The sequence below is a fragment of the Saccopteryx leptura genome, chromosome 1, assembly GCF_036850995.1.
Source record: "Saccopteryx leptura isolate mSacLep1 chromosome 1, mSacLep1_pri_phased_curated, whole genome shotgun sequence".
NCBI classification, from domain to species: domain Eukaryota; kingdom Metazoa; phylum Chordata; class Mammalia; order Chiroptera; family Emballonuridae; genus Saccopteryx; species Saccopteryx leptura.
Genome location: NC_089503.1, coordinates 372,520,424 through 372,544,899, shown reverse-complemented (window position 1 = coordinate 372,544,899; position 24,476 = coordinate 372,520,424).

Here is a 24,476-nt window from a genome sequence, read left to right as displayed (position 1 = left end):
TCGTCAAGCTTCATCTTCAGTTACTGCCCAACCTATTCTGTTTTCTAATTGTTGTAGCAATCAGACTTCTTTACAAGTAGTATATTATTATTCATAGACTTTTTAGAAAATTACTAAGATTTAATGAAGTTCTTTCTTTCTTTCTTTCTTTTTTTCAGGGACAGAGAGAGAGTCAGAGAGAAGGATAGATAGGGATAGACAGACAGGAATGGAGAGGGATGAGAAGCATCAATCATCAGTTTTTTGTTGCGACACCTTAGTTGTTCATTGATTGCTTTCTCATGTGTGCCTTGACCGTGGGGCTACAGCAGACCGAGTAACCCCTTGCTTGAGCCAGCGACCTTGGGTCCAAGCTGGTGAGCTTTTTGCTCAAGCCAGATGAGCCCGCGCTCAAGCTGACAACCTCAGGGTCTCGAACCTGGGTCCTCTGCATCCCAGTCAAACACTCTATCCATTGTGCCACTGCCTGGTCAAGCAAGTTATTTCTTTTTTTTTTTCAAGGTCATATCACATATTTTTTTTTATAAATTTTCATTAATTTTAATGGGGTGACAATAAATCAGGGTACATTTGTTCAAAAAAAACATCTCCAGGTTATCTTGTCATTCAATTATGTTGCATACCTGTCACCCAGAGTCAAATTGTCCTCTGTCACCTTCTATCTGGTTTTCTTTGTGCTCCTCCCCTCTCCCTCTCCCCCCTCTCCCTCTCCCCCCCGTAACCACCACACTCTTGTCCATGTTAATGAAGTTATTTCTTTGCTAACTTTACATAATAATTTCTTTCACAATGTATAAATATAAACATTTAATGCTATAAAATTCTAAGTACTTCTGTTTCATATATATATGAATATATATATATATGAATATATATATATATATTCATATATATATATATATATAGTATTTTTCTGAAATGAGAAGTGGGGAGGCAGAGAGACAGACTCCTTTATGCGTCCCACTGGGATCCACTCGGAAAGCTTACTAGGGAGCGATGCTCTGCCCATTTGGGGCGTTGCTCCATTGCAACCAGAGCCATTCTAGCACCTGAAGTGGAAGCCATGGAGCTGTCCTCAGCACCTAGGCCAACTTTACTCTAATGGAGCCTTGGCTGTGGGAGGGGAAGAGAGAGGTAGAGAGAAAGGAGGAGGGAGGGGTGGAGAAGCAGATGGGTGCTTCTCCTGTGTGCCCTGGCCAGGAATCGAACCCAGAACTTCCACATGCCAGGCTGATGCTCTACCACTAAGCCAACCAGCCAGGGCTAATGTTTCTCATATATTTTGATAATGCTGTTTTTATTTTTATTCAGTTAAAATATTTTATAATATCCTGAAACACTTTATCTTTGGACTATAGGTTATTTAGAAGTTCTTTTTAACTTTAAAATATTTAAGAATGTTTCTGATACCCTTCTGTAATTTTTTTTTGTTTGATTTTGAGATACTCAGCTAGAAAATATATTTTGTTTGATTTTAGTAGTTTTATCTTTGTTGAGGTTTGTTTTATGACAAACCCTAATAGTCTACCTTGAAGTATATTCCGTCTGTACTTCAAAAGAATACTGACTTTTGCTCTTGTTTGCTCTAAGGATTGCATTATACATTCTGAACAATGCCAAAATGATAGAGGACAAAGTTATAAAGCAAAACCCATAATTGTACAAATACGAAGGCCACGTGAAGCTGGAGACTGGTAAATCTCGGCACGGGATAATGTTACAGAGCTGACTTTATGCTGATAAGATTGTTATGCTCCATCACATATTAAAAAACAGGCACTGGTAGTACGGTCTGGTACTGTTAGCTCACTTTTTATGATTTCTATTTCAAAACAAATTGTAAGCTCTCTGAAGAGAGAAACAGTGTAGCTTGGAACATAGCGTGACTTGCACACAGCAGACACTCAACAGATTTATAGAGATTACTAAGAATTGTATTTGTATTTCTTGGATTTTGTTCTAGTTCAACAAGAGGCTGATGTTCCGTCACTGATTAACTCAATGGTTTTCAACATTTTTACACTTGGTGACTGGTGAGAATAGGAGAATTATTTTGGGGACCGCTAAAGCAGAAATCATCCTGAGCATCAGCGGATTCCACTAAGATCATTGGTTTATAATCTTTATAAAACATCAGGGTGGTTAACTCTTTCATGGGCTGGTACAAAATTTCTGGCAGACTGGTCTGCAGACTGGTGGCTGAAAAATGCTGGATTATCTATATTTCTTCTTAATATATGCTAAGAGGAGTTAAAATCTAATTGCGTGTAGCTTTTTTTTTCCAATTCAACACTAACTCTATACTTCCACTACTTCACTAATTTTATATATATATAATTTTATATTTACAGAAATGTCTGTTATTTGTGTTTGGGTTCCTCTAAAACATGTGCCTCATTTGGCAGAAGGTCTAATTTTTCTGTCATCAAAGCCAGAACATGAGAGAAAAGAAAATTAAACTGGTAATCTCTTTATGACGTCAAGAGGAAATCGTTTTCCTCATCTACAAAAATGTGGGCTAAGAGTGATCTATAAGGTTCTTTCTAATTCTAACACTTCATGGGGCCAGAAGACAATGTAGGACTTGAACATTTGCCTTTTGATATCAGAAAGCTTTTACGTTAGAAGAAATGCCCTGGAGATATAAGACTTGGTAAGGCATTGAAATGAAAAGAAGTAGGTAGTCAGGGGCAGCATGGAAGCCCTAGGTGCTCAAGGAATTGTGTGTTTACCAAAGTGGGTGCTAAAAACAGGGACAAGGACAAGGGGCATGCAAAACAAACATTAAAGCTCACGTATGATTAGGAAAGTCAACCAAATTATCTACAATATATCTCAGCTTCTCCAAGTACTAATGAATGTAATCATTCAAATACACCATATATTTGAAAACAACAATTATACAGTGTGTCCGTAAAGTCATGGTACACTTTTTGACCAGTCATAGGAAAGCAACAAAAGATGATAGAAATGTGAAATCCGCACCAAATAAAATGAAAACTCTCCCAGTTTCATACCTATTCAGTGCAGTTCGATGTGGGCTCACACACAGATTTTTTAGGGCTCCTTAGGTAGCTAACCTGTATAGCCTCTACAGACTTGTCACTGACTGATGACCTACCAGAATGGGGTTTCTCCACCAAACTGCTGGTTTCCTTCAACTGCTATCCCACCGAGTAATGTTATTCCTCTGTGGTGGCGCTTTGTTATAAACGCGCCGATATTCACGTTGCACTTTGGTCACGGATTCGAATTTAGCGAGCCACAGAACACACTGAACTTTCCTCTGTACCATCCACATCTTGACTGGCATGGCCCTGGGCTGCTCCACTGTATACACGGTGTTACGTCATCATCTGCGTATGCGCACATGCTGCCACATCATCCTACAGAAACTGGAAGGGTTTTCCTTTTATTTGGTGCAGATTTCACATTTCTATTGTCTTTTGTTGCTTTCCTGTGACCGGTCAAAAGTGCACCATGATTTTACGGACACACTGTATTAATGCCAACAAAAAATTCTAAGCATTAAAGTATTCTAAAAGAAGCTAATGGAATACATTTCCAAGCAAAAAGATGACAGTTTTTCTATACTGAGATAAATACCTATTTTATATTATGCAGCCTTCTGGAAGAAATTTGGGCTTATTTCCAAAAGGTCTAAGTAGATTCCCAATTATACTTTCCTAAATTTGATAAATTATCAAACATTTCCTGGAATCTATCTTGATCACTAATTTATTTTTTAACTGAAGTTTTCCAGAGCATGCTTTTGCTTTTATATAGATCCTTGTGTATTTATCATGAGGTACAGCAATTTACCAAGTCATTTATCATTTTGTGGCAATCTTCTGTGGCTCTTTCTTTATTAACTTAACCTAGAATCATCTATTTTCACTGATGCAAGGAGACTTAGATTCCAGAATCTTACCAATTGTGAAATATCTCTCTTTGGAGTTGTAGTTTACTACCTTGTCAGGCAGTCCAAATAGCCTCCTGGTAAAACAGGTAACTCGTTATATCGATTGTAAGAGTTAACCATATTCTAGGTCTGGGCTATTTTGATTGTATATTTTTTCCATTTTTGATCTAGCTCTTATAGAAACTTTAAAGGCTGACTCGATAGGAATTGTCTATTTCATATACCATCTATAAGGAATTTGTAAAGTATTTAATGAAATGCTTCAATGAAAAACTCCTATATGTCTATGTATTTTTGAGAAACATCACAAGTGATAAAAATTACTTTCAGTGACTTTTTAGGCATTACCCAAAAGTTGAGAGATCTACACCGAGAGCCTGCACAATGGTAATAAATGTGTTTTGCTGCTACGTCTGTTCATAGCTTTGATAAGCTTACTAAAATAAATTCTGGGAAATGCAACTTCATCAGCTGGCTGACTTGATTTAAAAGAGATTTTCAAGGACCATTCTCTAAAACATGAACTTCACAAAGTTTCGGCTGGAACCCCGGTTTGGCTGAGGCATGCTTCTCACCACTATGCCGTCATAAAGATGCAGAATCATGGGCGAAGCTTCCCACTGCTGGTTTCTGTACTTGGCTGCAGTGTGCATCCGCAAGCGCAGAGCAGACATCGGGACTGTGTGGACGTCTGCTCGTTGAAAGCAGACAAAGCGCTCTGCAATGAGGGGGAGGGGCTCTCCCAGGTGGTTCAGCCTGCGGACCGGGACATGCTTCCTCCCTGATCAATACTTTCTGCAGCCTGACCTGTGGTGGCGCAGAGGATAAAGCGTCGACCTGGAATGCTGAGGTCGCCGGTTCAAAACCCTGGGCTTGCCTGGTCAAGGCACATATGGGAGTTGATGCTTCCTGCTCCTCCCTCCCCCTTCTCTCTCTCTCTCTCTCTCTCTCTCTCTCTCCCCTCTCTAAAAATTAATAAAAGAAAAATTTAAAAAAAAAAAGAAAAAAAAAAGCAAATCCTGATATTAAAAAAAAAAAAAAATACTTTCTGCAGTTCCATGTTGACGAGATTTGGAGCTGGTGTTGAAATTGGGAAGAAATAAAGCAGGTTTCCAAGTCCAGGCTGGGGCAGCAAGTTGTCCAGGCATGATGAGCAATCGTGTTAAAGAACTGATCACTTCCCTGTCCGGTTGGCTCAGTAGTAGAGCGTCAGCCTGGTGTGTGGGAGTCCCAGATTCGATTCCAGTCAGGACACATAGTGGAAGCGATCATCTGCCCCCCGCCGCCCAATCTCTCTCTCTTCCCCTCCCGCAGCTTTGGCTCGAGTGGTTTGAACAAAGTTGGCTCTTGGTGCTGTAGATGGCTCCATGGCCTGGGCCTCAGGCACTAAAATAGTTCAGCTGCCAAGCAATGGAGTTGTGGCCCAGCTGGGCAAAGCATTGCCTGTTAGGTGCATGCAGGTGGATCCCGGTGGGGCGCATGCAGGAGTCTGTCTCTGCTTCCCTGCCTCTCACTTAAAAAAAAAAAAAAAAAAAAAAAAAGGAAAAGGAAGTGATCATGAAGTACCTTGAATGTATACTAAGGAGTTTTGGGGAAATACACATCCTAGTATGAGGAACTTGAGGCCTTAAAAAAAAAACACCAAAAAACCCCACAAAAAAACAAACTACTGAACACAGAAATACTTATCATAAAAAAAAATTGGATGACTTTGAGGAGTCCTATTGGTAGTGAGGACATTTCTTTCTTACTCGTGATGTTTTGTCCTGACGAGGATGAACTAGGGAAACGGCATTTTTCTCCCGACCTCTTCAGCATTTACTCTGGACCACAGTCCAGGGAGGTGGCTCATCTCCCACCAATCTGCAAAATTAAACCAGGATTGAGCGCCCCCTACCTTTTCACACAGGAAGTCTGAACCTGCACAGTTATCTTTGTGAAAAGGCCACTTAGTTCTTGCATTAAGCTCGCTATTACTATTTAGTCTTTATGAATATTTTGGTTTCCACCAGATTCCCTTTTTCTTATTTCAAAATCTGTTTAGAATTTGGGAAGAGAACAAATATTTATAGGGCCTCCTGGGAAACCCCAGCAGTAATTCCTTTACAACTAAAATTTGCAAGGTGGTGCAAGTGGGCCAGGTTCCCAGACTGTCCTTGGTACTGACATCACGATAAAGGGCCTCTTAAAAAAAAAGATTTTATTTATTCATTTTATTTTTTTTTTAATTTTTTTTTTTTTCTGAAGCTGGAAATGGGGAGAGACAGTCAGACAGACTCCCACATGCGCCCGACCGGGATCCACCCGGCACGCCCACCAGGGGCGACGCTCTGCCCCTCCGGGGCGTCGCTCTGCCGCGACCAGAGCCACTCTAGCGCCTGGGGCAGAGGCCAAGGAGCCATCCCCAGCGCCCGGGCCATCTTTGCTCCAATGGAGCCTTGGCTGCGGGAGGGGAAGAGAGAGACAGAGAGGAAGGGGGGGGTGGAGAAGCAAATGGGCGCTTCTCCTGTGTGCCCTGACCGGGAATCGAACCCGGGACTTCTGCACGCCAGGCCAACGCTCTACCGCTGAGCCAACCGGCCAGGGCTATTTATTCATTTTAGAGAGGAGAGAGAGAGAGAGAGAGAGAGAGAGAGAGAGAGAGAAGGGCAAAGGAACAGGAAGCACCAACTCCCATATATGCCTTGACCAGGCAAGCCTGGGGTTTTGAACCAGCGACCTCAACATTCCAGGTCAATGCTTTATCTACCGCGTCACCACAGATCAGGGCTTCTTTGTACTTTCAATGTGCCCAATGTCTCTGTTTTTGTATAATTGTAATTTAATAATTAATAAGAATAAAATCTCCATGACAATTAGAGTAGAATTATGGAATTTTAAGGCATAGTTGTATAACTTTATTTATTTATTTATTTATTTATTTATAGGTTTTAAAATGTGCTTTTGTGTAGAATTTTCTGTAGCACATGATTCTATCCAAAGCCAAATCTCACACAGTTTATACATAAAACAAATACGTAGACCTTTGTTGATATTTTCAAGAGCCACAACATATATCATCTATGAGGAATTTGGAAAATATTTTTATTTATAAATAAAAAATTAAATAAATAGTAAAAATATAAATACATTTAATAAATTTTTATTTATAAATACATTTGTATTAACATATTCTATGTAGGTTGCTTTTTTGAAACAAAGGGGCATTATTTCTTTTACTGAGAGATGGAATAATCTGTGAACAGTTTTCTCTTGGCTTAACATTATTTTTTTACTATTTGAGCGATCCATTAATTGTTTTCCTTAAGTTCAACAAGAACTAAGCCCCAGTTGTGGCTTGGTAAATGTTACTATCTGCTTTTCTTCATCTTAACAAATATGGGGTGGTAAAGGAGGTGAGGAGATATTAATACATCCTGTGAAGAAGGCTCCTTAATCAATGGCTCTCCAAGTGTGATCACTCTAACAGCAGCATTAAAATTATTAGCAATGCAAATTCTTGGGCTTCCACCCCAGATCTACTGAGTCAGAAACTGCCATGCGGCGGCTTAGTCATCTTGAGTTTTAACAAGCCCTGCAGGTGATTCTGATACACGCTGACATTTGTGAACTGCTGCCTTACCTGAGAGAGAACAGCTCCCCGCTGAGATCGTCAGCATAGGGGCATCCAACTCACCTGGGAAACGTCCAGTGGTGGGATTCAGCTGGTTCACACCAGTTTGAAGAGCCGATACCTGTTTTTTTATTGAGTTGAGTGAACCGGATGTTAAAATGATGCTTGAAGTCAGGATTCTCTCTAAGGTAGGTGCCTGGGCAGCCACCCAATGTGGAATTTACAAATTATATTCCTTACTCTTTTTTTTTTTTTTTGTATTTTTCTGAAGCTGGAAACGGGAAGAGACAGTCAGACAGACTCCCGCATGCGCCCTACCGGGCTCCACCCGGCACGCCCACCAGGGGCAAAGCTCTGCCCACCAGGGGGCGATGCTCTGCCCCTCCGGTGCGTCGCTCTGCCCCGACCAGAGCCACTCTAGCGCCTGGGGCAGAGGCCAAGGAGCCATCCCCAGCGCCCGGGCCATCTTTGCTCCAATGGAGCCTTGGCTGTGGGAGGGGAAGAGAGAGACAGAGAGGAAGGAGGGTGGGGGGTGGAGAAACAAATGGGCGCTTCTCCTATGTGCCCTGGCCGGGAATCGAACCCGGGTCCCCCCGTACACCAGGCCGACGCTCTACCGCTGAGCCAACTGGCCAGGACCTCCTTACTCTTTTTTAACGTTCCTCTGTGCAACAGTGTATTCTAAGTGTCCGTAGTTATGTTCATTCCATCTATAGGTGAGAAAAATGGCAAATGAGGATGCTAATTAAGAAGCAATATAGAAATGTCTTAAATAAAATTTTATTGTTATTTTGTCAGATATTATTTAATATTTTTTCATTAACATTTTAAAACTTTATAATATAATCCAGTTTTGTGTACCTCTTTTATTGTTCTTATTTAAGTATTAAATGTATGAAATAATAAACTACCTTTTGGTATTTTGTTTCTTATACTTAAATGGTCATTAGGTCAGAGAACCAGTTGTTAAAATTATTTGAATCCCACCACTGGAAATGTCCAGCTGCTGATCCGGTCTGCCCCTCTGAATTTTTTGAATGCAGGCAGAGGACGAACAGCCCATTTCTGTGATTAGTAATTGGTACACCTTTGATTGTGAGGAGTCACTTGTTCTGAATTCTGGCAAGACTCCCAGTTATATTCTGAGAAGCTACTATGAGCCAGGAAATGTGTTAGGCTCAGTGAATATAGGAGTGAACAAAAATCAAAGTATCTCTGCCCTCATTGATGGTGCTATTTCATGAGAACGGTTAAGAAGCAGGCAAACAAACACATACATGATTGACGGTTGTGTGATAAGGAAAACCAATGTGAATACAATGTGATGAACTATGGAAGACTGACGTGTGATGAGGTTGGGTTTGTAGGAAGGAGCTTAGTCATTCTATTCCAAAGGGGTGTCTATGCACCTCCCCATGTCTGATTCCTCATTCCTTATGAATCTCAAACATATTTCTTTTCTCTTATTATAAAAACCTATTTGCCCAGCTTGAACTTAAGGCTACAAAAACAGAAGGTCCTTGCTTCTGTTTCCCTATGTGGCTCAGTGCCTTGGACACTGATCTTAGCTTTGCCTTTAAGACTTTTGATTTTCAGATATTAGTATATGATACCATTCTCCCCCAACCCATTTAATTTTTAGAACTTTTTATTAAAATTAGGGCCAAGGTAATTTCATTAGGTATATATTGCTGCATAACAAATTATCCCATACCAGAAGTTTAAAACCACAAATATTTATTATTTCACAGTTTCTGCAGCACAAGGATACAGAAATGGCTGTTGGGTAATTTAGTCCAGGGTCTCTGATAGGGTTGCAGTCAGCTGTTGACCAGGGCTGTAGTCATCTGAAGGCTTGACTGGTTTTGGATGATTTGCTTTTAAGGTCACTTACATGATTGCTTGCAAAAGGTCTCAGTTTCTCATAACATGGGCCCCTCCACTGGGCTCCTTATGACATGGCAGCTGGCTTCTCCAGAGGCAAATGTTCCAAGAGTTAGAAGAGCTGAGATAGAGACTGTGATGTCCTTTGTAATCTGATCTTAGAAGTGGCATACCATCACTTCTACCGTGTTCTACATGGAACAGCACTGGTCCAGTGTGACCAGGGATTACACAAGGATGTGAATACCAGGAGGCAGGCGTCATGGGGGGCCATCCTGGAGAAGGTCATCACATGGATTTCGGATTAAGGTTACTAGCTCTTCCACTTACTGGTTGTATGTGTGTTTTCATGTATGTATGCCCTGAAGAGGTCCTCTTGACCTCTGCTTCTCAGCCATGATTTCTAGCTCTGCGTGCAGTTTCCCCGAAATGTTGCCTGCCAATCTGACCCTTCTTTGACTGTTTTGTTTTTGGCTTAATAACAGTAGTGTTGGCAGCAGTGGCAGCCACTGAGCATAGGAACGGGCCGAGATCAATACTTAGGAGCACACAAAGCATTTGAAACCTAAAAGGAGTTATGAGGGAAGGTCATATATATATCTAAATATTTGTCATGAATCTTCAGAAAAAGCCATTGTCCTATAGGTGAATTTCAATTTTGGTATATTTCTCTTGTGAGTTTTCCAAACAGTCTTATAAATATCATCCATTAACTCAGCCCTGGCTGGATAGAGCATCATCTTAATGTGCAGAGGTTACTGGTTTGGTTCCATCAGGGCACATGGAGAAATGGATTGATGTTTCTCTCTCTCTTTCTCTTCCTTCCTCTCTATAAAAACAATAAATAAAATATTAAAAAAATATTGTTCATTAACTCAAAAGTTTTCCAGTGCACAACATTTTGCTGAGTCAAGACATCTTTTGAAATTAGCCCTCATAGTTATCAAAGGGCAAAAATAAAAGCAATTCTTAGATTATGCTTCCTTCGAGGAAGCCCATGAGACTTTATTTAACAGACAAATGGAGGAGCCATTGACCTCTTAGTTATAATCACTTAGTTTCATAAAAAATTGAGATAATAAATTTGTGGTGTTTTCTATGGGTAAAAATAACAAGTGGGTAGAAATTATAAGTTAGTTACTCTATGCCTTGTTGATATTCTCTTGTTAATTACATCTATCACTCTGAAGTCTTATTGTTACAACATATGTATGAACTAAATTCACTCAATTAATTTGTACATATAATTATATTTTGGGAATTGCTTTATTAAGCAAAAGCAATGCCAAGACCGTGGTAGAGTTTAAATGGCTGTACTTAGGAGATAACAGTATTTGTTTAGTTATAATTATTCCTGAAGCTTGAAAGTGTATGGAAGACTCTTTTTCCTTTCTGCAATATTTTTATGTAGATGAAAATTAGTGTGGTTGAAGTATAATAATGAAAATGTCACTTGGTTTTTATTTATGGCCATTTTATGCTAATATCTGATGCTCAAAAAGACAAGGGAATTTAAAATGTAAAGTTAAATTTGATACCATTAAGGGTAGTAAATACTGAGGGGAAGGAAATAAGAATGGGAACCCTTCACCCCGGGTTCTTGGTCTATTTCTCTTAGGAAATTTATAATCTAGTATTAGCATTATCTATGCATATATTCATTTTCTTCAGTAAAATTTGAAGTCTCTGGGCAAGGACTGAGCTTTGCTTATATTTTATCTGCAGTAGTGAACACTATATATAGAACATATTAAATGCTTCATAAAATAATGATGAATAATGGAAACTATGACCCTGGGTCAAGATAATCTGAGAAACATAGCCTATAAATAATAAATACTTAATTGAAATATACACTATTAATATTAGAAAGTGAGGAGTTGAGCCCAACAAAGGGTGGTAAGAATGTGTTTCAGATAAAATGTGACCCCTTACTCAAGCCAGAGAACTTGGGCTCAAGCCAGCAACCATGGGGTCATGTCTATGACCCCAAGCTGACAAGTTCATTCAGTCTCAGGAGAGAGAAAGATGTGGCCACAGTTAGAACTTTATTTCTGTCTGTAGAAAGTAGCTGAGTGTGTTTGGGAAGTGGATGGCACAGGTCAATGTATTCTGCTAGCTTCTCCTAAACTCTGAATAGAGTTGTCTTATTGATATTAAACATACCTTTGCCTGACTGGGTGGTGGCACAGTGGATAGAACATTGGCCTGGGATACTGAGGACCCAGGTTCAAAACCCTGAGGTCATAGGCTTGAGCACGGGCTCCTCTGGCTTGAGCATGGGGTCACTGGCCTGAGCATGGGATCATAGACATGACCCCATGGTTGCTGGCTTTAGCCCAAGTTCTCTGGCTTGAGCAAGGGGGTCTCTGGCTTGGCTGGAGCCCCTGAGTAAAAGCACATATGAGAAAGCAATCAAAGAACAACTAAGGTGTTCTAATTATGAGTTGATGCTTTTCATCTCTCTCCCTTCCTGTCTGTCTCTCTCTCTCTCACTATAAAAACAAACAAACAAACAAACAAAAAAACTCCCATACTTTTATATAAGGAAGTCACTTAGGTGCTCCTGGCATAATTAAAAATAAATGTACCTAATAAGTTCTGTGTGTGTGTGTGTGTGTGTGTGTGTAATGTTTTCAATAACGGTTTCTAAACTAGCTAAGATACTCTTGACTGTCACAGCTACACTACACAGGTTGATGTAGTAGAATTTCATAAGGTAAAACTAAGAATTTATTTCTACTAATCATGCACTTTAAAGTCTCGATTTTAGCACACAGTGCTGAGAATGACAAAGTGACAGTAGGAACCCCAGAGGAGTTGTGAAATGCAATGTAGTAAAATGAAATGACATGGATTTGGATTAAGATTACTAGCACCAAGTCCTACCTCTTCTGTTGACTAGTTGTACAACCTTAGAGGTCATTTTTGCCTTTTTTGCTCCTTAGTGTCTTTATTTGTATAATAGAGATTTTATTGCTTGCTTTGAAGACCTAGAAATAAAGCTTTTGAGTACTTAAAAGGTCAAGAAATGTTAAATAAGGGAGGAGAAAAGGGCCCTTCTGGAGATATGGTCTATGAAGAGAGAAATCTCTAATCCCTTTGGTGGTAGGGAACAAATCAGAGAGAGACAGAGTGACAAAGAGAGATGTCACAGAATTAAAATTAAGTTAAAAATGTTGTATAGCAATCAATGGATAATATATTCAAGCTATTTTTCAATGGGCTAAAATGTAAATGTCTTAAAGTTATCATCTAACAATGATTAATTTAGATTCATTTCTCCAAGGAGCAAGTAAAGCAGTATATTGTAAAATTATCTAGTGAAATTAAGTTTTGTAATAAATTATACATATAGGTACCATTTTCCACCTATTTGATTAAATCTTAGATTATGTCCCTCATTATTTTTTTAATTGATTGATTTCAAGAGAAAGAGAGACAGACAGGAAAGAGGGGGAGAGAGAAAGAGAGAGAGAGAGAGAAGAATCAACTAGTGGTTGCTTCATTCCAGTTGTTCACTGATTGCTTCTCATATGTGCTTTGACCAGTTGGAAGGGGTGTTTCAAGTTGAGCCAATGACACTTTGGTCAAGCCAGCAACCTTGGCCTCAAGCCAGTGGCCTTGGGCTTCAAGTCAGCGACCTTTGAATTCAAGCCAGTGACCTTAGGATGATGTTGATGGTCCCTCACCAAAGCCAGTGATCCCAATGGTAACCTCAGGGTTTTAAGCAGGGACCTCAGCGTTCCAGGTCAGTGTTCTATCCACTGCATCACCACTGGTCAGGCACCCTTAATTTTAACCTTATTGTACTCTCAACTGCCAATTTTGCCTTTCATTCTTTTCCTTCCATCATTAAACTTGTATTCAGTTCCTTTCCTGTAGGTGCTTTGTTTGGGGCCCAGAAAATGGTATTGTTGGTTAAGGATATATAGTCTCTGTGACAACCTGTTGAGAAGGTTTCTATTGACATTTCTTTAAACTCTCTGATTCTTTCCTTCATTGTGTCTAGTCTGCTGATGAGCACATCAAGGCATTCTTCATTTTGGTGATAGTGTTTTTATTTCCTTTCAATTCTCATAAAATTTATATCTCTTTGCTTGTATTACCCATCTGTTCTTGGATATTGTTTACTTTTTTTCCATTTTTTTCTTAACATATGAGTCATAGTGAATTTAAAGTTCCTCTGTGGTAATTCCAAAGTCTGTGTCATATCCAAGTTTGGTTCCAATCCTTGCTTTGTCCTTTTTTTGATTCTGTGCTTTTTCTTGCTTTTTAGCATTCCTCATCTACATCAATTTCATTCCGTATTCCTAGGGCATAGTGATTTGTTGCATGTAACTTTATCGCACTTGAAATGGGAAGGCCTCCAATTCATATTGTTTAAATGAACACCTTTATAAAATTTGTTCTCAATATTGTCTACTCTGTGGCAATCACATTGTAGATATGCAAAATTTATGTGTAGTAAATTTCTTTAGGTCGGATAAAACATGGATTCTTTTCAAATTAAAACATTGATCATTTTAAAGATAAATTATTTACAAATCACATCATAGAATTTACAGAAATGATTATTAGTCATAACTTCCTAATTTTATTCATGGGACTATTGAGGTTCAAAATAATGCTTTTTTCCCCCCACTTACTTATTTGTGTTTTTTTTTTAAAACCAATGTCTGGGGACTGATTTTGTGCTGAGAGCAGCACCAGTTGCTGAAATTATGGAGACAGCAAGATAAAACTCCTACCCTTGAGTGAAAATCCTTAGCTGTGGTAGGGGTATAAAGAGTAAATAAGCCCAGAGCAACATAGGTATTAAAATATAAATATGTATGGAACTATAAATGAGCATACTGGAAGTAGTAACTGACTGGAAGATTCTAAGAGAGTTGCACTGAATATTTTAAGTGAGTCTTTATGACTAAAACTTTATTTTGAAAAGGAGAGGCGAAGAGGCATTTTGAGTGTGGAATGGCTTGTGTGGGGTCACAGATGTGAAACAGCATGGGGTTTCCAGTGCAGCACGCATGATGCTCGAATGGTAGTATATCCAGTTGGTGTAAGCCTGGAAGGTCAAGACTCATATTGTCAAAGGCCTGATACACTTTGCATAAGAACTTGGACTTAATTGTGCTGGCATGGGAGAGCTAGTGAAGTGTTTATGTGGATGAAGCTTGATTAGGATCAGGGTGACCAAAGTCGGGCTAAGTAGCTTGTATATCATTCCACAGAGAGTAGAGTTAAAATCCTGATTGACACCCAATATTTTTTATTTTTATAACAGCTAACTATAATATTTAGAGCTATAAAAATGATAATAATATTTATTAGACATTTGCTATCTGTTAAGTTCCAAAAGATTTATTTTTATATTAATCATCTGCCTAAGGCTGTTGAACAGAGAAGAGTTCTGTCCAGAATGCCTCGCTGATTGTAAGTAGGAAAGGATACTTTTGAAAGAGCCACTGTGCTTTGATCTTTGACCCAACCCTGCAGATTTTTACCCTCAGTTCCTCTTTGCCAGGGAACTGGAAGAATGAGCAAAAGGAGTTGTACTTTCATCACTTTGAGAAACTGAGAGACCATTTTGTGAACTTGTCACAAAATCCATTATGCTCTCAAGACGCCTCAGCTAGAATAAAGTAGATGGCAGAGGAAGAAAAATGGCCCAGGACAGAGGAAAGACCTAGAAGAAATAACATGAATGCCTTGGATAAGTTATTACATAGACCAAAATCATGCCAATGTTGGTCCATATCATGTTGGCACCATCACAGAGTGACAGAAAGTAGGATGGGGATGCAGTTGGAGGATGTCGGCTCACATGGCAACAGTAACAGATTTTAGTATCCACCCAAGAGATTGGGTGTACCATCTTGAAACTGCCAGGGGTAGGCAGGCTTTTGCAGGGTGAGATTATGAAGACTTTGCTTCTATTGATTCTCTAGTAAGTGACCAAAATCTCAAACTTCTGTGTATAAAATCCATATAGTTTTGTTTGTGTTCTGTAAGGTTGCAGTGGAAATCAGAAAGACCTAAGACAGTTGAGTTTGGTTAGTGAAAAAAATTACAAATTATTCTCAGAAAACAGAAAGTGGCATGGGACCATTAGTTAAATGCTATGAAAATGCCTTTCTTTAGTTGAGAGTCTGTATTTCACTTATTGTTAAAAGTGTCGTGTGAAATCTCAGGATGAGAAATCACTTAGAATTAGAAATAATTTTTAATAAAGCCAAAGATTAAGGCTGAGGGTATTACCAAAGCCCCTTGTGATAAATAGTTTGGTATGTGAGATGCTAAATGGTGTCCTGTGGAGTACATTTCTTCCATGAATCTATCTAAATCATTAATCATTTCAACAAAGGCTTGCACTCGAAAGAATTTGTTTTGATCATATACTGCATTACTGTTAAATGTCCAGGCATAAAAAGAAATCTATTCTGTCTTCTTGGAATATTACACTGATGGAAGAATTATGACTTTTGGTAGGAGGCTCATCTGTTTGATGTTATATTCTCCGGCGTGTGCATTTCAAAGTGACCCTGTGCACTATAGATGCTGTGCAATAATAAGTAAAAATTCTGTCTTTGTAGAGAGAAGAATGATAGCTCTCAATCCTCCTAGTCTTTCTCCTGTTCCCTCCCACCCTCCCCTGGGCCAGATGTGGTCCGTACACGCAATTCTGGTCTCTAAATATTTTCCTGTTGGTAAGTTACAATCACAGACAACCTCCTCACATTTCCCCAAATGGCTTTGATTATTCTAATCACCCAAAGAAACAGAAACAAGTTGCTCTAGGGTTTTGAGAATTTTATACAATTAACTTATCATCCTTTTTATTGATAGAACTATGATCTAGTAAGAGATTAAGCCTTTGAGGAACTTCCTTGTTAGAACTTTAGGAATATTACACTGAATGGCTAGCATAAGTCAGCTTGAAAAAACATCCTTAACACATAACTTTATGACCAGAGACTAAATATCTGTCCTATAAATAGTCAAAAGGAGGTAAGACAGTGGGGAGAGGAAGATTAGAGAAAGAATGAGGGATGAAGCAGAGGGAGGCAGAGGGCGACTTTAAATCAACTTGATTTATGGGAGGCATGGGTTTCAATCCACTGATGAGAAGGGTCCTGACAGCAAACTAGAGATAAATCATTTCTCAACAAAGAGATGGCTTGGAGGATTTTCCATGGAGAAAGAGAAATGAACAACATAAAGGATGAAAAATTGAGGCAGTTGCCTAAAAGCTTTGGTGCTCATGATCTCTATTCAAAGAGCCACATCATTTAGAGATGAAATGAGAGTACCGTCAATATCAGGAGACTATTTTACTATTTTATCTCTTAGTTAAACAGACTTGAAATAAAAGAAGCTAGGAAACATCATGCTATTGAAGTTTGCAATAAAAAAAATCAAGAGACTATAAATCAGTATGCAACTGAATTCTTGCTTATTCGGTAATGGATAATAATCTCTGAATTATTCATGCACCCCTGTGAGGAAACCCCCTGCCATCCAACATAGATTTGTTTGTATTTTTGAAGACTGGCGGCCAGCTTCTGTTTATTAGGAGTGTATGATTACTTTTGCATTTGTCTAAGAATCATGTTTGAAGTTTATTGGCAATGGATCCTTCAGGCCCCAGCAGGGAACAGATAGCACACTCAAAAAAGGGTTTGCTTAGAAACAACTTAATATAAGGTCTACCAGAAAGTTCTGTTCGTTTTTGGAATAAAACAAAATACAAATTTTTCTTACCGTCAATAAATTTTATTAAATAATATAATTGCCATTATTATTAATGATTTCTTGCCAGCGTGAGGGCAATTTGTATATTCCATTTTTGAAAAATGTTTTATCTTTTGATGTGAAAAATTGAACCAGTGCTTGTTTGATATCTTCTTCATTTTTGAATTTTTTGCCCTTCAAAAAATTTTGTAAGGACAAAAACAAGTGATAGTCGGAGGGTGCTAAGTCCGAAGAATATGGTGGATGCGACAGACATGCTTCTGTAGCATTTCTTCCTTGTTGAAATTCGTAAAAATTACAGTGGCATAAATGAACTTTATCAGTAGCCATGGGTACACTATCGCTTCACACATAAGACTAACGTGAATCAACTTTGTTTTAGTTAATTTGCTACGTCAGTATGTATACATTAAGTGATAAAAATAGAGAGGCACACATGCGCCAGATAAACATGTGCTTACATGTCGAAACTTGTTGTGATAGAAACGGACAGAACTTCCCGGTAGACCTTATAAAAAGCTGTGCACAGAGGTGTGTTTGGGGTGATGGGGACCAGCAGGGATCATAAGGCTGCCAGACGCTACCAGTAGCAGAGGCTCTTTACGATCCTCAGGCAGGATGGAGCTAGAGACTTAAGCTGGGAATGGGATGAGTGGGAGAGGGTCAGTGAAGACTCTAACCTGTCTTCTGCCATCTCTTGGATTTCCTTTCCGAGACTCCCACTAATTAAACCTAAGAGGAAGAAAGAGACAAGAGAGCTGCTGTTAATATACCATAGTCTGTAGAGGTTTCCGCCTTTGAAATAGGGCACGTAAGAAGAGAATTCATTAGGTACATACGATAATTAATTAAATTTGGGAAATAATTTACTTGATAAACCTACAGATATCCAGAGGGATGTTTTTAGTTGGAACTGAAAACATAATTCAGTCTAAGGAAAGAGATTTAGGGGTAATAAATGTTTGTCAGTACACTCAGCCTCATACTCAGGGTTCTGCCTAAAACGTTTCCTTTTTCCTTCCATCTATATATGGTGGATGACTCTATAACTCCCATAGCTTAAATTTCTATCATTACACTTCATAAAGTCTGTAATTGACATAAATGTGTATTCTATTATATAATATTTGAGTGTGATGTTTATATATACAAGAGTGGGCAAAAGAATACGTAGAACAGTTTATTCTTTAAAAAATTTTTTATTCTTGGCCCTGGCCGGTTGGCTCAGTGGTAGAGCATTGGCCTGGCATGTAGGAGTCCCGTTTCAATTCCCGGCCAGGGCACACAGGAGAAGCGCCCATCTGCTTCTCCACCCCTCCCCCTCTCCTTCCTCTCTGTCTCTCTCTTCCCCTCCCACAGCCAAGGCTCCATTGGAGCAAAGTTGTCCCGGGCGCTGAGGATGGCTCTATGGCCTCTGCCTCAGGCGCTAGAATGGCTCTGGTTGTAACAGAGCAATGCCTCAGATGGGCAGAGCATTGCCCCCTGGTGGGCATGCCAGGTGGATCCCGGTCGGGCGCATGCAGGAGTCTGTCTGACTGCCTCCCCGTTTCCAACTTAAATAAAATACACAAAAAAATTATTTTAAATTTATTATGCTGACATGGTTTCAAGTGTCCCACTCAAAATAACACCTTCAATCCCATGCATCATGCCCCCCATGTGCCATGCAGTCTCTTTCCATTCCTATTTTACCCCTTTTACCCTCCCCTCCCCCCAACCTCCATCCCCCCTTTCCCTCTGGGACTTGCTACCCTGTTGTCTATATCTATGTGTTATGTGTATATAACTTGGCTAATCCCTTCACCTTCTTTGATCCCCCTCCCCTCTGACAGCTGTCCATCTGTTTCCTGTGACCCTGCCTCTGTTTTAATTTTGTTCCTTAGTTTATTGTGTTCATTAGATTCCACAAATACGTGAGATCATATGGTTTTTCTTTCTCTGCCTGGCTTATTTCACTTAGCGTAATAATCTCCAGGTCCATCCATGTTGTCACAAAAGGTAAGATTTCCTCCTTTTTCACGGCTGTGTAGTATTTCTTTGTGTATATGTACCATAGATTTTTTACCTACTTGTCTACTGATGGACACTAGGGCTGTTTCGGGATCTTGGCTATTGCAAACAATCTTCAATGAATATGGGGGTGCACATCTGCGTTTGAATTAGTGTTTTGTAATTCTTAGGATATATTCCTAAAAGTGAGATAGCTGGGTCAAAGGGCAGTTCCATTTTTAATTTTTTGAGGAAACACCATACTGTTTTCCTCAGTGGCTGCAAAAGTCTGCATTCCCACTAGCAGCGCAGGAGGGTTCCCTATTCTCCACATCCTCACCAGCACTTGTTTGTTGACTTGTTAATGAGAGTCATTCTGGCAGGTATGAAGTGGTATCTCATTGTGGTTTTAATTTGCATTTCTCTAATGGTTAGTGATATTGAACATTTTTTCATATGCCTATTGGCCATCCATATGTCTTCTTTGGAGAAGTGTCTATTCAGGCCCTTTGCCCATTTTTTAATTGGATTCTTTACCTTCCTGGTATTGAGTTTTAGAAGTTCTTTATAAATCTTAGTCATTAACCACTTATCAGATGTATCAGTGACTATGTTCTCCCATTGTGTGGGTTGTCTTTTTGTTTTGTTAATGGTGTCTTTTGCTGTGCAAAAGCTTTTTAGTTTGATATAATCCCATTTGTTTATTTTGCCCTTTACTTCACTTGCCCATGAAGAAATATCGGCAAAAAATATTGCTATGAGAGATATTTGAGAGTCTATTGCCTATGTTTTCTTCCAAGACTTTTATGGTCTTGTGACTTATATTTGTCTTTTATCCATGTTGAGTTTGTTTGTGGATGGTGTAAATTGGTGGTCTAATTTAATTTTTTTACATGTACCTGTCCAATTTTCCCAATACCACTTATTAAAGAGATTGTCTTTACTCCATTGTATATTCTTGCCTCCTTAATCAAATATTAATTGACCATAAAGGTGTGGGTTTATTTCTGGGTTACCTGTACTGTTCCATTGATGTGTATGCCTGTTCTTATGCCTGTACCAAGCTGTTTTGATTACAATGGCCTTGCAATATAACTTGATATCAAGAAGTGTGATACTTCCTGAGAAGTAAATGTCTTATTATATTCATTTAACACATGAAGGAACTAAGGTACAGAAAAGTTAATTCCAAAGTCTTATAAGTAAGAGTTTTTGGAGCTAGAATGTAAAATCACAGACTTCTATTCTTGCGTCTGTGTTTTTGACTGCATTTCTGCCTCTGAGTGATATGAAAACCAGGTACTACAACTTATCAAAAAGGAAGGAGGCACAATAGATCCTGGAATGTTAACATATCTGTGTGTTAGAATTGGGATTCAAGATATCACTATGGGATGGGTAGTCTTAAATAATTGTTCTCCTAAAATCAGATGTTTTAGACACCTTCTGAGAAGAAAACAACTTAATGATATCCTAGAGTTTTAAATTCTGTAATTCTATGATTTTTCTTTTCAGAGTAGGAAGCACTTTTCCCTCTGTCATTCACATGCCAAAGACATAATGTAAATTTTTTTTGTACTGGAATATTTCATGCATCTGTATATTCACATGATGCTCTAGGAATATTAAGTATTCCCTTCTGCTGCATACAAAATGCAGTGTTTTATTTTTTCTATTTTTAACCAAACAAAACTAAAGCATAGCAAGGCATAGTAAGTAATGCATTCTAGATGGTAATGGATAATTAATGGATCTCATTGTGTCTAATTGTTTAATGTTTAACACATCAACAGCACACTGCAAATATTTTCTCTTAATTTTTCCTCAGAGGGATTTAATACAAATTGAAGCACATTTTAAAACAATGTTTTTCTACCTAAAGTTGAGGATAATAGATTGAAAGCACCTGAAATGCTGGCTTTTCTGCAAACATAGAAAATTATAGCCTTTAATTTAATTTTTAAAAATTTTATTTTTCTATTGGAGTAATAAAAAGGCTTGTTAATGAGTATACTAATAGGTTTATAATAGATTTGATCCCATTCAGTATTAAAGTAAGAGCATTTACTCGTTCATCATGATTGCTGTTGTAGCTTTGTTTCTATTTCTTGAAACTTCCCTGCCAAGATCTCATCATGTGCACCAATATTTTAATCTCCTTTTTTATATGCAGTTGGGAGAGAAAACATTTGGATAGGAGTAAAACATAGCCTAAAGTGTTACCAAGTTTACAAACTACCTTTGTTTGTAACCAACTCTCCTTCTTAATTGGTTGGAGGAAATATCCCAACAACTTCTCTTCCTTTGTGCTGCATCCCAAACACTAGTCAGCCTTCGATGAATTAAACAGAAAGAATGAATATATATAAATGAGTACATTCTTTACTGTCCTTGAACCTGGAGACTAATTTGGGACTCTAACACTTTGGGTTAAGGCCCCAAATACTGAAAAACCACCCAACTGATGACAAGAATTCCCACAATCAAAGGAAGGTCAAAGATGACTTAAACTCATGTACAAGGGACGTGGCTTAACCCCAAATTTGGAAGCTTCTTGGAGAGAATATAAAATAGTGCGGTCAAAGAGATCAGAGCATTAAAGCATTAGCATAACCCTGGAGTCATCTTAAAGAGACTTTGTCCAAGGGGGCTGCCTGTGTGGGCAATGGGGGACCCTCAGGGTATCTGTGGACACAGACCACCAAGAATAAGGGGCTGAAAGAGCAGCTATACATGTTTACTTGGCAAGTAAATCAACCTTTTCAGATATTTGCATGTGAGCGAACACTGGCAATGGGATGGGAGATGCTTCTGAAAGGGCCTCCCATGCTGAGTGGAGAAGTTATACAGTGGTCTAAGCTCAGCCTTTTAGTTAACGACCCACAACACCTGTTCTATGAACCATTCCCCATGCTCCTCTCTCCAGGTGCCCTAAGACTCTACTAAATCAATGCTTTGTGTTTTCCATAGAATTTTAGGCCCACCCTTTTAAACTACATACTGTTTTCTAGGGCCAAATCCGTTTTCTAATTTTTGCAGACGTATTTGCCCCTTGGAGCTGAACAAGGCAAATTGACTTATTAAATGCTGTCAGAATATCTGTAGCAAATGAGCTGTCTACTTTGGTTTATGGTCTCAGAAAGCCTTCGACAAATAGCTTTTAATAATACCCCATTCTACCTTGTGATAGTCTCTTCTGTGTGCAGACTCCCTTTTAAACCTTTCTTCACCTCGCTACTGCCAAACAAACACCAAAATTAACTCACTAGTATGAACTCTGCATACTTGTTAACCTTATGAGACACTCCTTTTAGAATTTCATGCCAAGTCTTTCCCGGTTGGGGCTCTTCTAACTATGCTTTATACACTATCTCCTAAATTTTCATTTAAGCTGTTTTCACAGAAGCAGATTTGAACAGAAGGGCAAAGAAGCTGAAGAAAGGAAGCTAAGAAGAGAGAGGAGAGAAGGTGCTAAGATTAACCAGATTGTCCTCATACAGTGGCTCTTAACTGCGGCCCAGGGTGACTCTCTCATTTGTATGGCCCACCTTCTTATAGCCATTCTTGCTTGTGTCACTTATTTTTTGTATATCCAGGGAAAATATAAACTCAGCGGTAGTCAAAGGACTATGCTTTACCCGTCAATAGATGACTGGATAATGAAGATGTGGCACATATACACTACGGAATACTACTCAGCCATAAGAAATGATGACATCGGATCATTTACAGCAAAATGGTGGGATCTTGATAACATGATACGAAGCGAAATAAGTAAATCAGAAAAAACCAGGAACTGCATTATTCCATACGTAGGTGGGACATAATAGTGAAACTAAGAGACATTGATAAGAGTGTGGTGGTTACGGGGGGGAGGGGGGAAAGGGAGAGGGAAAGGGGGAGGGGGAGGGGCACAAAGAAAACTAGATAGAAGGTGACAGAGGACAATCTGACTTTGGGTGGTGGGTATGCAACATAATTGAACGACAAGATAACCTGGACTTGTTATCTTTGAATATATGTATCCTGATTTATTGATGTTGCCCCATTAAAAAAATAAAATTAAAAAAAAAAAAAAAAAAGGACTATGCTTTAACCATACTTGTAAACTGGTGGCAGGGTGCTAATATCTTTATATGGTGCTTTTATTGACAGTGTTTTTTTCTGCATATATTAAATTTTATCTTTCACTGAGCCCATAAAGCATGTGTTAAATGATTTTGCCAATGAGTAAGCATAATTTCTAAGTGATGAAATGGCTTGTCCAAGTCTAAGGAGTTACCCAATAGAATCTAAACCCAAACTCAGGCTTCTGGATTGCAAATACAGTGCCCTGCTGGGACATGACAGCCAAACACAGAGCTCTTGATGAATGCTCTTTAAGTTAAATACATTGGGAACAAATGCTTCCTTATAACCATTTAAAAATGCCTATGCCCAATGATAAGTTTGAAAATAAAATCTAAGTAAAAGTCATTTATTTCAAAATTTAATACCAAAATTAGGTTCAGCAGTGTTACTAATCTGTCTGGAATAAATTCTGAACTAGTTCTTTATGGGCAACAAAAAAGGTTCAAATAATTACTAGATATACAGGAGATAGTCAAGTACTATCAATGGTCATAGCTGATTTAGTGATTAAACATCATCTATAATTTTCTGATGTGGTGATTGAATTTTAGCATTTTTTTTTACAGAGACATTTTTTGTTTTTATAGGGATTCTGTAGGAATTATATACTATCCTAATTTAAATGCAAGTTAGTTGCTCTACAGATGTGATCATGAGCTGATCTTTATTATATATAATATTTATAAGCTTTTACATATGAGATTAAAATGCATATACCTAAATAACATATTTAAATTGAATTCAAGTTAAATACACTTTAATATATATGTACATGTATATGTATTTGGACTTGTTTCTCTGGAAAATCACATGCACTAGGTACAAGCACGTAATTTGCTCAGTTACTCTTCAAGTGCTCTATGATTTAGATTTTTTTTCAAATTTAGCTGTTAGAATTTCTACCCAAATTTACTGTGAAGAATAATCTATATGAAGAGACAACTTAATAAATAATATTGCACTTACTCTCCGGATCTACTTCAGCTCTTCTAGAGACAGAGAAAATGAGTCAAGCAGTTACCTGAGCAATTTTACTGGGTCATCGCTCTGAACTTATTTCTGTGTCACTGTGATATCAAAATTGACAAAAATTGAACATTTCAAGTGACTGTATTATACTCATTAAAATCAAACATGATGCATAAACTTCTTTTTTTTTTTAAAAAATTTTTTCTTCTTTTC